Here is a 16,186-nt window from a genome sequence, read left to right on the forward strand (position 1 = left end):
TATTTTCAGGACATGTTTGTATTTCTCAAAGATAAATAATCAGAAGGGAAATCTGGTTAATGCATTGCATATGTATTTCTAGGAGTAACTTCCGATGTGTTTTCTAGGAGTGGTTCGACATCTGTTACATCTGTATATGGTGTCAGTGATCTGAAGTTACTATTTCTCCATGAGTTGCTCTCTTGAATCAAAAATTACTTCTATGAAACAAGCACTCAAGACAACAGAAACAAAAATAAACTAATGCAACCTCATCAAACCCAAAGATTTCTGCACTCTAAAGAAACATGGGCTAAAACAAAAAGATATCAACAGAATAAGAGAAAATATTTGCATTCAAAATATCAGATAAAGAATTCCTATCTGAGCTACATAAATCACAAAGGTTCACAGCAGAAAAGAATCCAAAAGTTGTATACAAAATTGGGGAGAGAAAATGATCTGTTAATTTTCTGAAGGAGACCAATAGACACATGAAAAACTGCTTATCATCATTTACTATCAGGGAAATACATATAAAGATGACAATGTGATAAAAATCCGAGAGCAGTGTTGTGACTTAGCACACATTAAAAACAAAAAACAAAACAAAAGTAGAAACTGTCTATGGTGGTGGATATCCTTAAAAAATAAACTCTTGTCCAAGGCTAGTTCAACTAGTTCTACCCTTAAGAAAACTAGTATGGAGGTTTTTCTGAGAAGTAAATAAAGATTTACCATGGCGCACAAGGAATAGTACACTGAGTAGAGTGCTTCCTTGGCATGCAGACAATCAGGTTTGATCCCTGGCACCCAACTTGAGCCCACAAGCCCTCTATGAGCGAATCCTGAGAACAGAGGCAAGTGTACGTCATGAGAACAATTTTATTTGGCCTAAAAAAACAAAAAAGAGATAGAGTTACCTTAGGATCCAACAATTCTACATCTTGGTATCTCTCCCAGGATAAAATCATTCATTCAAGAGGACATATGCTCACCAATATTCATAATGACACTCAGCCCAAAACTTTGAATATGGAATCAAACTGCATGTCCAAGAGCCAATGAATAAGTAATGAAAAGTGTTATATTATATGATCTGTGGCACTGTGGTACAGTCCTTCCATTGTTCATCGATTTTCTTGAGCGGGCCCAGTAACGTCTCCATTGTGAGACTGTTGTTACTGTGTTTGGCATATCGAATACGTCACGGGTAACTTGTCAGGCTCTGCCGTGCGGGCGAGATACTCTCGGTAGCTTGCCGGGCTCTCCGAGAGGGGTGGGGGAATCGAACTCAAGTCGGCTATGTTGACTGCGTGCAAGGCAAATGCCCTACCGCTGTGCTATCGCTCCAGCCCATTATATTATATACAAACCTTATACACTGCACTTGCAAAGAGTGAAAAAATCATTCATTTTTCTGCAATTGGATAGAACTGGAGAATATCATGTAAATGAAGTGCATCACAAGAAGGACAAATACCAGATTGTGTCACCTTATCTGTGGTCTACAGAAGAATAGCAGGAGGACGAAGTGCCCTGTCTCACCACAGGGCTACCCAGGCTATCCTTGACCACTGAACACAGGATTGAGAAGGACAGGAAAAGAAAGCAATGAAGGGGATAGATATAGAGGAAGGGGAGGTAACAGGCATCAGATTCAGGGACTTTTAGCACAATATAGTGTAGAGATGGAATATATGTATATATCTATACTTCAGAGCCAACAACACTATAAGCATGAAATACAAACTAAAGATTAGCAGTAAATGTGGAAGTGTGCCTGTCAAAAAGGCAGACGGGCAGTTGGGAGTAAAGCTATTGGACAACACTGGAGGAAAGTCAAATTGCTGATGGCATTGTATTGAAACATAGCATATGTAAAACTTAACTAAGAATAAGTATGCATATCATGGTACTGTAAACCTGTGAAATATAAGATAAGCATTAGATGATAACATATGTATAAATTTATTTCTGGGTCTTAATAGGAACACACTGCTATGTGTGTGAGTTTTTTTTTCCAAAACCATTGTTTTAATTACTACTTTTATGCTATATCCTGAGGTCAAGGTTTATGATGCATCCTCTTTATTATTCTTGCTTTCAGAACTACATAACCCAAGCAGAAACTTTACTTGTTCATTTAAAAAAGAAACTAACAAAAGTATTTTCAGTTTCCTTGAAAATTTTCATTGCTCTTTGAAGAAGCCAATTCAACTCTTCCATTTTGGGATTACTTCAACATCTTTTTGATATTTAGTTTTATTATATTTTTAGATCTTTTAGTTTTCAACTCCTTATGTGTATGTTTCACACACTTTTAATAAATTTTAGTTTTTTTTCTTCACAAAACCACTCATTGTATCCTCTCCCACCACTCTGCCAAAATAGAAGAAGAGAAGAAGGATCTTCAAGGTCAAAGGCAGTTGCAGAAGCAACACCTAGATACGACTTCATGCTCAGGAGAGAATACTCTGGCTCCTCCTCATGGTTTTGATGCTCTGCCTGATCAGAGAAACTGCTCTAGTAACAAACTATAAAAATTACTCCTAAAAATATAGTCTTAGGGGCTGGAGTGATAGCACAGCGGGTAGGGCGTTTGCCATGCACACAGCTGACTTGGCTTCTATTCCCAGCATCCTGTATGGTCCTCTGAGTACCGTCTGCGATAATTCCTGAGTGCAGAGCCAGGAGTGACCTTTGTACATTGCCTAGTGTGACCCAAAACAAAACAAAACACACACAAACATAGTCTTAGAAGGTGCAAAGATGCACAGTTGAAATGACATCTGCAGCTGTATGTTCATTGCAGCACTTTTCACAATAGCCAGAATCTGGAAACAACCCAAATGCCCAAGAACAGATAACTGGTTAAACAAACTTGGTACATCTACACAATGGAATACTACGCAACTGTTAGAAAAGATGAAGTTATGAACTTTGTTTATGAGTGGATGGTCATAGTGAGTATCATGCTAACTAAATTGAGTCAGAAAGAGAGGTGCAGGTAAAGAATGTCTGAACTCATTTCTGGAATATAAAATAACATAATATGAGACTGATATCCAAGGAAAGTAGGTCTGATACTGATATCCAAGGTCCAGGAATACTGCTCCATAGTTGGAATCCTGCCTCATGAGCTGGGGGAGAGGGCAACTGAAATAGGGAAGGGATCACTAAGTCAATATTAGTTGGAGGGATAATTTCAGATGAGAAAAGTATGCTAAAAGGATAAAGGACTAAACATGATAGCCTCTCAATATCTATATTGCAAACCATGATGCCCAAAAGTAAAGAGTATGGGGGAAATTGCCTGCCATAGAGGCAGGGAAATGGATGGTATGGAGAGGGGCGGATACTGAGGACACTGGGGGTGGGAAATGTGAACTGGTGGAGGGATGATGTTCGATCATTGTATGTCTGAAACTCAAACATGAAATCCTTGTTACTGTATCTCAGAGTGATTCAATAAAAAAGAAAAAGTACAGACTTAACAAAAAATAGCATTAACTTAAAAACCATTCCAAATCAATGTATTGCTGTTTTTTTATACAGCTACACAGAAACTGATTGTTCAAATAGATTGCAATTTATTCAGTGAGTTGGAGACCACTTCTGGTGATAATACTATAATACATAATGAGGGAGGGATGTGGATCCATAGTGGAATATGCTCGGCTGAAATGTTTCATACATGAAACCCTACAGTAACAGTATTATTAAAAAAAATTTTTAAAAATTCAAAACTGTTCATTAAACTCTTTCTCATCATTTTTTAAAAATAAATTTTCTTTCACTTTTGAAACTATATAATCAAGACTATACAAAAAATTCCTAATCATTATATTCCTCCTGGGATCTGTATAGATTCACTATCTCATCTGTCTCTCCCTTCTTTATAAGCAAGTGCCATTCCACTCTAGAAATGATTCTGTAGGGTTGGTAAAGGAAAAGCATGTGACTCAGACCTGGAGTTTCAGTACAGCATCATACAAATTATATGCGGATAATCAGGTACCCACCACTCAAACCCTGGATGCTTCAATTATATTGTCTACAGATGGAAAGGACTGTATTCAGTTAACATTTATGTTCTTTTTACATAGGTTTTGAATGGTTTCAATTACTTAGATATGAAGTTCAAGGGCTAAATTCATACCTCTACATGGTATCCCACTCACCTCACCCACCTACAGGATTTCAGTGTCATCCTATCACCAAAAAGACCCTCTATTCAACCCTCTTGTCCACCTCTTAGAGTCACTAGTTTTGTACTGTTAATTCTGATTTTTCTAAAGAAGGCCAAAAGAAGTTTTATCTTGAAAAACATTAAACCGGCAACTCTTCTTCACCTTGTTTGCCAGCTATTCTCAAGTTGAACTTCAAATGAGAATTTCCAAGTGACTTGGAACAAGCACCTTGCCAATAACCAATCTCCTTGTTGTCCAAGTGATAGTACAGCAATAAGCTATTTGCTGTTCATGAGGCCTGTCCAACTTCTATTGTCAGCATTGAATATACTCCACCCAGCACCTCCATCTGTAATTTCTGCACACATAGTCAGGAGTAGGCCCAGATCATCACCAAATATGGCAGAAACATAAAAAAAATCAATATCCTATCCTCTTCTCCAAAGAATCCTCTATAAAAGTGCATAGTTAAAACTGCAAATATTCTCTCTCTCCTATATTTTCATATGTAACAGAATTTAGTAAGTAGTGAAGTCTTTCATTCAGCTCTACTATCTCCTCTCTTTGTTGCTTAGGTGGTTTTTTCCATATAAAATATTAAAAAATCTGTGAGTTTTTAATTGTCATCATAGACAATTCCCTTTATATTAGCAGGTGCCCACTAGAGTCTTTTAACTGTTGAGCTCACAGAAGACACAAATAATCATTATGCATGTTTAATGAATATACTCAAAAAAACATTCAAACTTTTGAGGAGTAATGATACTTGTTATTATGCATGCTTATTCTGGTGACAATTCCACTTAATGGTCCTTTTCTTTTTCTACATCTGATCCAAATTTTCTTTGGTTTAAAATGTCTGCCTCACTCATTTTTTATCGTCTTATTGGAAAACATTTCATAACAACCTAATGTGACCCTTACAAATGTTAGCCATTGGGATATAATAATGAACACGAGGAAGAGGTCATTCTTTTTAAGATCAAAGACATGGATTTAACAGACCTGGAACTATTAGGTCATATTCCTTCAACTCCCTGTGTTCTCTTTGCCTGTCATTGGGTCATTCTTAATCACTGAGATGCCACAGACATCTAGAGGTGTCACAGAATTTGTGCTGAAGAGAAGGTCCAGAACAGAAAGCTGGACTCAGAGTCCTGATTCTGCCTTTGCTCTGAATTTCCCCTTCTGGATACTGTGCAACGGGAAGACCTAGGAAGCTAGTGGGAAAATCAGGAACTTAGAACATTTCATGCTTGTGAAAAGTTGTAATTCAGTAGAGAAACCCCAGGCTTCAATCAGAAATATCAGGCAGAGTCCAAATAAGGATGTCAAAGTTGTGTGACCTGCTTAACCTAAGTTGTTTCTCTCTGGTCTCAGGTACCTCATTGGCAATGAGAATCTGTAATCGTACATCCATTTGTGTTTGCAGAAACACTAACAGAGTATCTGAGCATGGATGTAACTGTCACATCTTAGGTGACTGAAAGCACACCATAGAATGAAAGTGACTGGGAGGGTTTTAAGAACACATGACATGGATATGAATTTCTTGATTGAAGACCTTCAGAAATTCATCATTTCCCTGGTGGGGCTGGCAGGAAATGCTGTGGTGCTCTGGCTCCTGGCTTTCTGCATGCAGAAGAATGATTTCTTCATCTACATCCTCAACTTGGCAGGAGCAGATTTTTGTCTATCAATCCAGTTTCTATAATCTATATAATTTTGTCTATGATTTCAAATTAAACGTCAGCTTCATTCCCGAATTTATATTCATGATGTTTGTCTTTCAATATGTTGCAAGCCTGAGCATTCTCACTGCTATTAGCACTGAGCACTGCCTGTCTGTCCTACAGCCCATCTGGTATTGTTGCCACTACCCAAAACACATGTTATTTGTACATGTGCTCTGCTCTGGGCTCTATCCTTGCTCCTGAGCATTTTGTGATTTGGGTCAGTGGCTTTCTGTTTGGAGAACCTGAAATATATTTGTGGAAGTTAATTGATTTATGCATTGCCACATGGCTGATTTTCTCATTCTTGTTTCTCTTTGGATCCAGCCTGGTACTAATGATCAGATTGCTGTGTGGCTCCAGGAAAAGGAAGCTACAGTCTATGTGTGCCCATCAGGCTCACTGTGCTGGCCTTCCTCCTATGTGGACTACTTTGGGGCATCCTCTTATGCTTAATGACAATTAGTTATACTATGTACACCTTCAAATCTTTTCTAGTTACAGAGATATTAACCTATGTCAAAAGCTGTACCAATCCAATCATTTGCTTCTTTGCTGGTTCTTATAAGCAGAAGCAAAAACAGCAAAGCAGGAGACTCAAATTCATTCTTCAGAGGACTTGGCAGGATGTTCCTGAAGAGAATGGAAGTCAATGTAGTCCTACTTAGGAGACTCTGGAGATATCAGGAAACACTCATGTGACCTAACTTAATCACAATGTAGTCATTTTTTCAGAAATTTTGGCATTGCATTTCAGATATCTGGCATTTCTCACTTTTTAAAGCTAAATTGTATTTCATTGTATGAGGCAGTCACTATTAATTTTCATGGTCTGTATAGATAGGGTAAAAGGCTATTTTTGTCTAGTGTTCATGGAGAATAAATTTACTATTAATGTACATATATGAGTGTTTGTAGGACATGTTTGTATTTCTCACAGATAAGCAACTAGAAGGGAAATCTGGCTAATATGAAAGAAGTTGCTTATGGAACTCTAACAGTAATTTCAAATGTCTTTTCTAGAGCGGTGGTTCTATATCTGATTGTTTCATTTACGATATGGTGTCAGTGTTCTGGACTTCCTGGTTTCCATATGTTACTCCCTTGCACCAAACACCATTTCTTATGAATTAAGTACTCAAGACAAGAGAAACGAAAATAAACCTATGAGACCTCATCATACTTAAAGATTTCTATAAAGCTAAGGAAACATAGGCTGAAATTAATACACACTAGGACAGGAAAACACGTGCATTCAGCAACATCAGATAAAGTGTTCCTAATTTAGATATATAAAGCAAACAGATTAACAACAGAAAATAATTCAAAAGCCTTACACAAAAACCTGGAGAGAAAATGAACAAGCAGTTCTTTGAAGGACATAGGCAGTCGTTGGGGATTCATTGAAAAATGAACTCTCATCCAGGCTGGTTCAACTACTTTGACCCTAAGGAAAGCAGTATAGATGTTTCTCAGAGAACTAAGTGCAGAGTTACCACGGGCAGGGGTGATATTACAATGGGATGTGAAATCAACCTAAGTCTCCAAGAACAGATGAATGAATAATGAAAGTGTGATAGATTATGTACAGAATTTAGACACTGAAGCTGAAAGGAATGAAGAAATCATGCATTTTGCCACAACCTGGATAGAACTGGGGTATACCATGTAAAGAAAGTGAGTCTCGAGGAAGACAAATATCAGATGATATTATTTATCTGTGGTCTATAAAAGAATAGCAGGAGGAGGGAATGCCTTGTCTCAGAGTGGGGATACCCACACTACCCTTGACCACTGCATATAGAAATGATGACGCCACGAAAGGGAAAAATGAGGGAAATAAATATAGAGGAATGGGAGGGAACTGGAGTAAAGTTCGGGGCTTTGATCACATTCTTTGTGTTGACATGGGATATATGTATTTATCTATACTTCAGAGCCAACAATACTTAAGTATGGAATCAAAACTCCAACAATCAAATTTAGAAATGTGCCTGTCAAAAACACAGACTGGGGGTATGGAGAAAACCTGGGAACAATAGTGGAGGGAAGTCAGCACTGCTGGTGGGACTCATTAAAATACTGCATGCCTAAACTCTGCTAAGAATAACTATGCACATCAGGATACCATAATGTCTACTGAAATAGAATAAAATAATAAAAATTAATCACTTACATATATGTATAAGTTTATTTCCATTAGGCTTAGTTTTTTAAAATTATTTTTAAAATGTATTTTAATCTTAAAATAAATCACTGATGACATCATTCTAATAACATCAATCATTAGCCAAGTGGTACAAATGCTGGCCAACTTCTACCACGAGTGTGGAAAGGTCAGACTGCAGCTGAATTTCACCAAGACAATGTTCATGAAAAACTAACTAGTTCTTGATGTTCTATTTGCTCTCAACAGAATGAACATCTCCGAATGCAGCAGTTATGTGCACCTGTGTTGAGAACTCAACATGAGAAATGACTTGGAGCCAGAAATGTGCAGGAGGAAGAGAGCAGCATTGAACACCTTCAAGAGAATCGAAGAAATTGTTTACAGGACAAAGAACTTCCAATTCCAGTCACATCTTTTTGACTCTACCATTCTTCCTGCTCTTACATATGCCTCAGAGACCTGGGCCCTACGAAAAGAGGACGAGAATGCTATTCGGATCACTCAAAGAGGAATCAAAAGAGTTATGCTTGGAGTATCACACTTCACTCTAGTGATAGAAGAAATCCAGAGTTCCGACCTTCTTCGATGACCCTGAACAAACAGTTTGATGCTCTTCGTGTTCTTGGAGTGAGCAGATGCCATTGGACTACATTAGCATGCAACAGGGTCAAATGGAGATGTTACAGGAGCCCACTTGAGAAAATTGATTAACAATGGGATGACAGGTGATTACAATTGATTTTAATTTTAATTAATCACCGTGACATGCATTTACAGATGTAGAAACTTTCATGATTGTGTTCCAGTCAAACAATGTTCAAGTAGCCATCCCTCCACAACTGCCCGTTCTCCACCACCAATGTTCCCAGTATCCCTCCCCTCACCCTACCCTTTCTATGTTCCTTCCCTCTGTGGCAGGCACAATCACTCTTATTCTCTATGGTTTTTTGGGCGTTATGGTTTGCAATATAGGTATTAAGCGGCCATTATTATTGGTCTCCACACGCATGAAGGTACTGGCAGAGGAACAAAGGCATGCAGGTCCCGGGGCTGAGATCTCCAAGCCTGCTCAGATCGGGGCTGAGCATCCTCCACCCAGATCCTCCATCTTCCAGTAGGCAGGGGTCACACCCACCAACTGCCCTCTAGCGCCGTGTAATCCCATCAATGGCCAAGACCCAGGACTGTAAAACCCAGCTCCTGGAAGAGAACAGCACAGAGTCTCCTGTCCCCGGGTCTAGCTATCCTCCCTGGGGCCCCTTAGAGGGGGGTGGGTTGAGTTTCCCTGCCCGCCCTGAGCAGAGGCCCGGCAGCCAAAGACCTCCGGAACCAGCCACAACCATGCTGAGACCACTCTCCACATGCATGAAGGTACCAGCAGAGGAACAAAGGCATGCCGGTCCCGGAGCTGAGCTCTCCAAGCCTGGTTGGATCGGGCCTGAGCATCCTCCACCCAGATCCTCTATCTTCCAGTAGGTGGGGGTCATACCCACCAACTGCCCCCCCCCCCCCCATGCCATGTAATCCCATCAACAGCCAAGACCCAGAGACTGTAAAACCCAGCTCCCAGACATCTTACTATCTTATTCTTGCTTTGGACAACCTGGCAGGCTACTGAATGTAACACGGCAGTCTGGCAAACTCCCTGTGGCATACCCAATATGCCAAATACCAGTAACAATGATGGGTCTCATTCTCCTAACCCTGAAAGAGCCTTGAATGTGGCACTTTTTAGAATCTCAGGGCTAGGACGAAGGAGACATTACTGGTGCCTGCTCAAGGCAATTGACGAACAACAGGATGATCGTGATTGTGATCGTGATTATTGGTCCTTAGTTTACTTTCAGCATGGATCTAACATTCTGAGCAATCCCTCCAACCATCATTTACTTAGTGCTCCTTTCTCCATCCCAGCTATCTTTTTCTCCCAGCACATGAGATCGGCTTCCAAGTCATGGGGCAATAATCCTGACCCTTATTTTATTGTCCTTAGTTGTTAGTCTCCTATTATGTTACTTTATATTCCACAAATGAGTGCAGTCTTTCTGTGTCTGTCCCTCTCTTTCTGACTCCTTTCACTTAGCATGATACTCTCCATGTTGATCTGCTTATATGAAAATTTCATGACTTAATCTTTTCTAACACTGCATAGTATTCCATTGTGTAGATATACCAAAGTTTCTTTAACCAGTAATCTCTTCTCAGGCACTCAGTTTTTACCAGATTCTGCCTATTATAAATAGTGCTGCCTATACTTACATGTACAGATGTCATTTCTACTGCACTTTTTTTGAATGTCTGGGGTATGTTCCCAGAAGTGGTATTGCTGGGTCAAGTGGGAGCTTAGTATCTAATTTTTTGATAAACGTCCATATTGTTTTCCAAAAATGCTGGACCAGTCAGCATTTCCACCAGCAGTGAAGGAGGGTCCCCTTCTCTCCATACTCACACCAGTTCTTTTTGTTCTTTTGGATGTGTGTCATTTTCTGTCCTGTGAGATATCTCAAAGTTGTTTTGATCTGCATCTCCCTGATGATTAGTGATGAAGAGCATTTTTTCATGTGCCTTTTGACCATTCACATTTCTTCTTTGATAGTTTCTGTTCATTTCATAGCTTCATTTTCTTATGTTAGGCTTATTTTTAACCCTTTGGTCTGGATGTGCGGTTTTGTTTCAATACCATTATGTTTTACATGCTGCTTTCGTACTACAGCCTAAATCAAAGATTATGATGCATCTTGTTTATTCTTGCTCTCAGAACTATGTTGGCAATACAAAATTCGTTGTTCTTGAATATGAGGGCCAAACAGATGCCATGACAAGTTGTAGCTAACATTAAGTCTCAACTAGGCCTCAGTTTCTCTTTCCCCAGAGCTTGACTGCAGTTTCTGGTGAACTCTCAGTTGAGTTACTCGCCTAGATTAGAAACTGGGCAGTTGAATCTGGCCAGTTATGAGGAGTCATTGCACCCTTCTTGGAAAGAACCCCAAACTGTGACTGGTACCAGCTATTTAATTGAGGATCACTGTTGTAATAGGGAAATGCTAAAAAGAGACCAGTATATAAACCGCTTCTTAACTGAACCCTTTATAAACTGCTTGTGTGTTGGAGTTGGGGTCCTTTTCAAGATTTCACCATGTTGGATGAGACTGGGACCCTAGCTTGAGCTAGCTCTGGCTCAGGCTAGTAATGAAGTTCCTTTGCTTTTGCATTATCATGCTTGGACATTATCAGATCCCCAGTTGCCAAGAGACAATATGTTCTTTTGGATGTGTGCCATTCTCTGTGGTGTGAGATGATATTTCAAAGTTGTTTTGATCTATATCTCCCTGATGATTAGTGATGAAGAGCATTGTCTCTTGGCAATTGGGGATCTGAAACTTGGGCACAACATCTGGTGCATGGGCCAGAACCCTAGTGGTTGAGATCCCTCCACATACAATAAAGGAACGTTATCCAAGTTTAACGGATTTAGAAAAACTGGACTGAGCCAGACCTTTCTCCCATAGAAAACCGGCAGGACGCTAGTTAGGGGGACTAGCGGAAGGGCCTGCTCTGGGAGATTGGCAGAGGACCTAGGCGGACGTACCAGAAGGTCACTTGGCTGCAGTGTGGGAGACGTCCCCACTACTCCTGAAACTCCTGAGAACAGTGGAAGCTGTTTGGTAAGGAAACTTTCGGGGTGCCTGAATCTGAATCTAGATCTAGAGAGCACATTTTCAGGAAGTCTTTTACGGCCATTATGTATCTGTCGTTTGAGTGTTGTATTTTTGTGCTGTCTGTTTATCCTATTTCTAGTGAGTCTTTTTGTCTTTGGCTCCCTAACGCACCATATAGTCATGGGTCAGAATCAGTGGACCCCACTTTCCTTTGAGACTGACCATTTCAGCTATTTCAGGTCCAGGGGCAGCAACCTCTCAGTAGAGGTGAAGAGAGGTAAACTGGTAACTCTTTGTTCTGCAGAATGGTCAGCCTTCAATATCAGCTGGCTAGCAGAAGATATTTTTGATCTGGGGACCATTCTGAAGAGTTAAAGTTTCTTTCCAGTTCCAGGAGGACACCCAGACCAGACACCTTACATCCTGGTCTGGCAGGAACTGGTTGAGAGACCCCTGCCTGGTTCAAAAACAAAACAAAAACAAAAACAAGAGTCTTTTGAAACAGTGCAAACATAAAATTAGGCTACATCAAAACAAAGTTTTTTGTGCTTTCATAAAAATTGACAGTCCAACTGTTTTCTAATGCTGCTATTTAAAAGTTTGGTGAGTACCAATGGTGTCTTACTGTGACTGAAAGCATGTTAGAATTGTGACATTGTTAAAGTGTCTGGTGTAAAAATATTATGATTTTAGATAGCTAAGAACTTTTAAAATTAATCCAAAGAAGCTTATCTTATGTCTCATAAAATTGATGGTTTGAGGGTTTTCTTATGCTGTTACATTGATATATATTTGTATTTGCATTGGATTATTAGAATGTGAGTTGAAATTAATGTAGCACATGAAAGCAAGTTTAAAGAGTACTGGGTTAAAATGTGGGTTTCTAAAGTTATAGAATTAGTTGCAAAATTTATACCCTAGCAATGTTTTATTTGATTTCTGAGATAGTTGGCAACCTAAATTTCAGGAACTACCAAAATGACACAATTGTGCCTTGATAAAAGTTAAAGATATCGGCCTTTCTTACTGAGTTTTCAGACCAACTTTCTTTTACTGAAAAAAAAAAAAGACTCACTTTTGAAATTCAAGCCGCTGCAGGCAGCCCATTTGGCTTTAGTGGTTTCTGAAGATGGAGAAGTGTGTGAGTAAGGCACACAGCTCTGAGTCGCCCCAGAAACTGCAGGTGATACCCAAATGAGAAATAACTATCCTGTTTTCTGTGAGTGTTTTAAGTTTTTATATCTGTTTCCCTAGAAATTGGAATTCTAAAGATAAGGTTTCTAACGTAAAGTGATATAGGTTATAAGTTCTTTAATTGTATTGTAAACCTTCTGAATATCTAAAAAATAATGTAATGTTTTTGAAAGAGTACTGCAGAGTATAGTTTAGTCATGATAAATGAGATAATGATTAGCAACTTCTTTTTAAATTTCTTGGTAGATCAAGCTGTATTAAGAAAACTGTGAGCAAACTGTATTGTTATAAGAAATTCTTTAAATTTTCTGCAGAATTCTTCTAGTATCCAGACTCCTGTTACAGTTCTCTTATATAATTGGAAATCAAGATTTTCAACATGGATCTAAATGAGTAGCACTGTAGCACCGTCCTCCCGTTGTTCATCGATTTGCTTGAGTAGGCACCAGTAGGTTGGGATATTTGCTTTTCTCCCCTCCCTGCTGTGAAGTATTAAGGCATTATGTCTATTTGCATAGACACAGACAAAGGCCTTTTCTCTCTGCAATAGGGTCTATCCCTGGTTCAGACAGGAAAACCAGCTATGGGACCCCAAAAGCCTTCTTCCAGGGAAAGAGTCAGGGGACTGGTCTAAGTGATGGGAGCAGGCATTTAACAGTTACTGTTTCAAGTACCCTACAAACCTCAGGGAGACCCTAAAGGCAGACCCACTTAAGGAAGGAATGGATATCATCTATGCCATGGAAAATGAGAAAGCTGGAAATCTGCAATGATTGACTCAGCCTGGGCCCGCCTTCAGTGTCCAAAACTGGAGATGAGATCTCTCACAGCTCTGAAGAAGGGATGGGGTGGATTCCTGACTGCTAGGACACTCCTACCGAGGGCAGGAGGTCAGAGAACACATCCAGTTCAATCTGAGGGCTCTAACTCTAGTTCATCATGGGGCCCCGATCTTCACATCTGATGGCCGAGCCTGAAGTAGCCCTGACGTGAGGTAAAACATTAAACGCCGTTATTGGCAATTCTCCTGCTCTGTCTTTGACCAATCCCCCGGACTTTTCACTGAGTATCGGGGTAGCCCACATGGAGAGTTCTTCTACCTTGCTGTGCTTATGCAGAAGAACGAGCCAGGTTTGTTAAGCCATCTGGCAAATTTAAGATGAAGGAGGAGAGAGAACTATGTTTCTGTAACTTGCTTTCTATAAGAATCAGATTCTAGTTCTACAAAGGTGATTGAATAATTGGGTAATTTAGTAAGTAATTTGTCTAGTCTATAAAGAAACTTAATATTGAACATGCTTCCACCAGTTTGGCCAGAAATGCTGAAGGCAGAGCTTTACCAGGGGTAAACTTAGCCCAACGGGCAGGATCAATTGCTTTCCCCCAGCCTGTCAATTGGCTAAAGTACTGAGAGTGGACATATAAACTGGTTCTAAGTATTCATTCTTTGTTAATAAAGGTAAAGGTAAAGGCCCTCCCATTGATCGTCGATTTGCTCGAGCGGGCCCAGTAACGTCTCCATTGGAGACTTTGTTGTTACTGTGTTTGGCATATAAAAAAGAGAAAACAGAGATTTTAAACAGCTCTCAATTCTTGTTCCACCATGAGATTAATACCCTATTAGAGAATATTTCCTCTAAGCCAGGACACTCTGCAGAAGAGGAAGAATGGGCATTGGAATGAGGTGTCTAAAGGGAAGTTGAAAATTACTGACACCTGGGGGGGATGAGGGGTGGAAGGGATATTGGGACCCGTGGTGGTGGACAAAGGGCACTGGTGGAGGGTTGGTTGTTTGACAATTGTACAATTGAAACCCAAGCAGAAATATTTGTAAATCTACAATTGTACCTCATGGTGTTTCACTAACAAAAACTTTTTAAAAATGTAAATGATGGAGAATGGGCACTGGTGGAGGGATGGATACTGGATCATTGTATAACTGAGACCCAAGCACAAAAATTTGTAAGTCTACAACTGTACCTCATGGTGTTTCACTAATAAAAATTAAAAAAAAAGAAAATTACTAACACCTGAACCAATTCAGTGAAATATTTGCGAAAGGGATCAACAGGGCAGTAAGAAGGAAGTAATTCAGAACCGTGCTTTCTATGCTATTGATGATTGGTTTTTGTACCCTGATCATTTGAGCATTTGTCATTTGTTTTCTGCCTCGAAGGTTTGGTCATTTCAAAGTAGCATTCTTTAGCCTAACTGTTCTAATCTTTCAAATTCATTGCTTGGGGCTCATTAAAAACTAAGGTAACTTGGGGCTGGAGCAATGGCACAGCGGGTAGGGTGTTTGCCTTGCACGTGGCTGACCCGGGTTCGATTTCCAGCATCCCATATGGTCCCCTGAGCACCGCCAGGGGTAATTCCTGAGCGCAGAGCCAGGAATAACCCCTGTGCATCGCCGGGTGTGACGCAAAAAGAAAAAAAAAAACTAAGGTAACCTGAGTTTCACCCCATGTGCAGGCAGGGTCAGAGTCCCTGTGTCAGCATGAAAGGGCTCCAGAAAATGAAACGTTGACCATTTCCCTTTTAAGGATTAAAGGTGGTGAAATCTCTAGGGGAATATGATGTAAGTAGATAAATTAAGGAAGTTTCCCCCTTGAAAAATCACAATTTTTCTGAGTGCAAACCCCCTTTATGGAGGAACTCAGTTCCTTTTGAAACTCTTTTGGGTCAAATGCCACTATTCCAATTTTGCCTTGAAAAGGAAGTGTAGGCCAGAATGTATGAACTCTCTCTTCTCCAGTCATTAGTGGTCTTTATAAGTACCAAGGCCTTGCTCCATGTGGTGCTTGGAGCACACTTCCAGAGTGAACTCTTCATCCACTCCTCAACTAAGGGAGGAAAATATATGACATTTATATGTCTTTAGACATATTTTTAATTGCCCTACTTTGGTGATCCTGCCAAATTTCACATCCATCAAAAATGTATAAGTATGTATCATCCCACACTGTCACCACAGCTGATGAAGAAATGTTTTGAACTCTTAATCTTCGGGGGGGGGGGGAATACAATTCTGAGTAATTTTAATTTGCATTTAAGTCATTGAAAACTGTGATTTTGCATCATTTATGGTTGTCCATACTTGGTTTATTTTGCCAACTATTTTTTACTTGAAATTATTGGCACATTATTCACAAATAAATTTAATTCCCAACCACCTGGAAAATTCTAAATTTCCTGCTATACCCTAAAATCTTCCATGTGAAGAAAACTGATTCCCAGATTCAATTGATAAATCAAAAG

The 16,186-nt window shown here is 39.7% G+C and overlaps 1 non-coding gene across 1 annotated transcript; it reads right to left on the reverse strand.

Moving 5' to 3' along the window:
- Positions 1 to 2,333: 2,333 nt before the first annotated feature.
- Positions 2,334 to 2,547, reverse strand: LOC130016856 (small nucleolar RNA U3). The gene has a single exon (XR_008791277.1). It is a non-coding gene; the product is annotated as a small nucleolar RNA U3 (small nucleolar RNA).
- Between the last annotated feature and the right edge of the window lie 13,639 nt (positions 2,548 to 16,186).

Source organism: Sorex fumeus, unplaced genomic scaffold, assembly GCF_029834395.1.
Source record: "Sorex fumeus unplaced genomic scaffold, SorFum_2.1 ptg000007l, whole genome shotgun sequence".
Lineage (NCBI taxonomy): Eukaryota > Metazoa > Chordata > Mammalia > Eulipotyphla > Soricidae > Sorex > Sorex fumeus.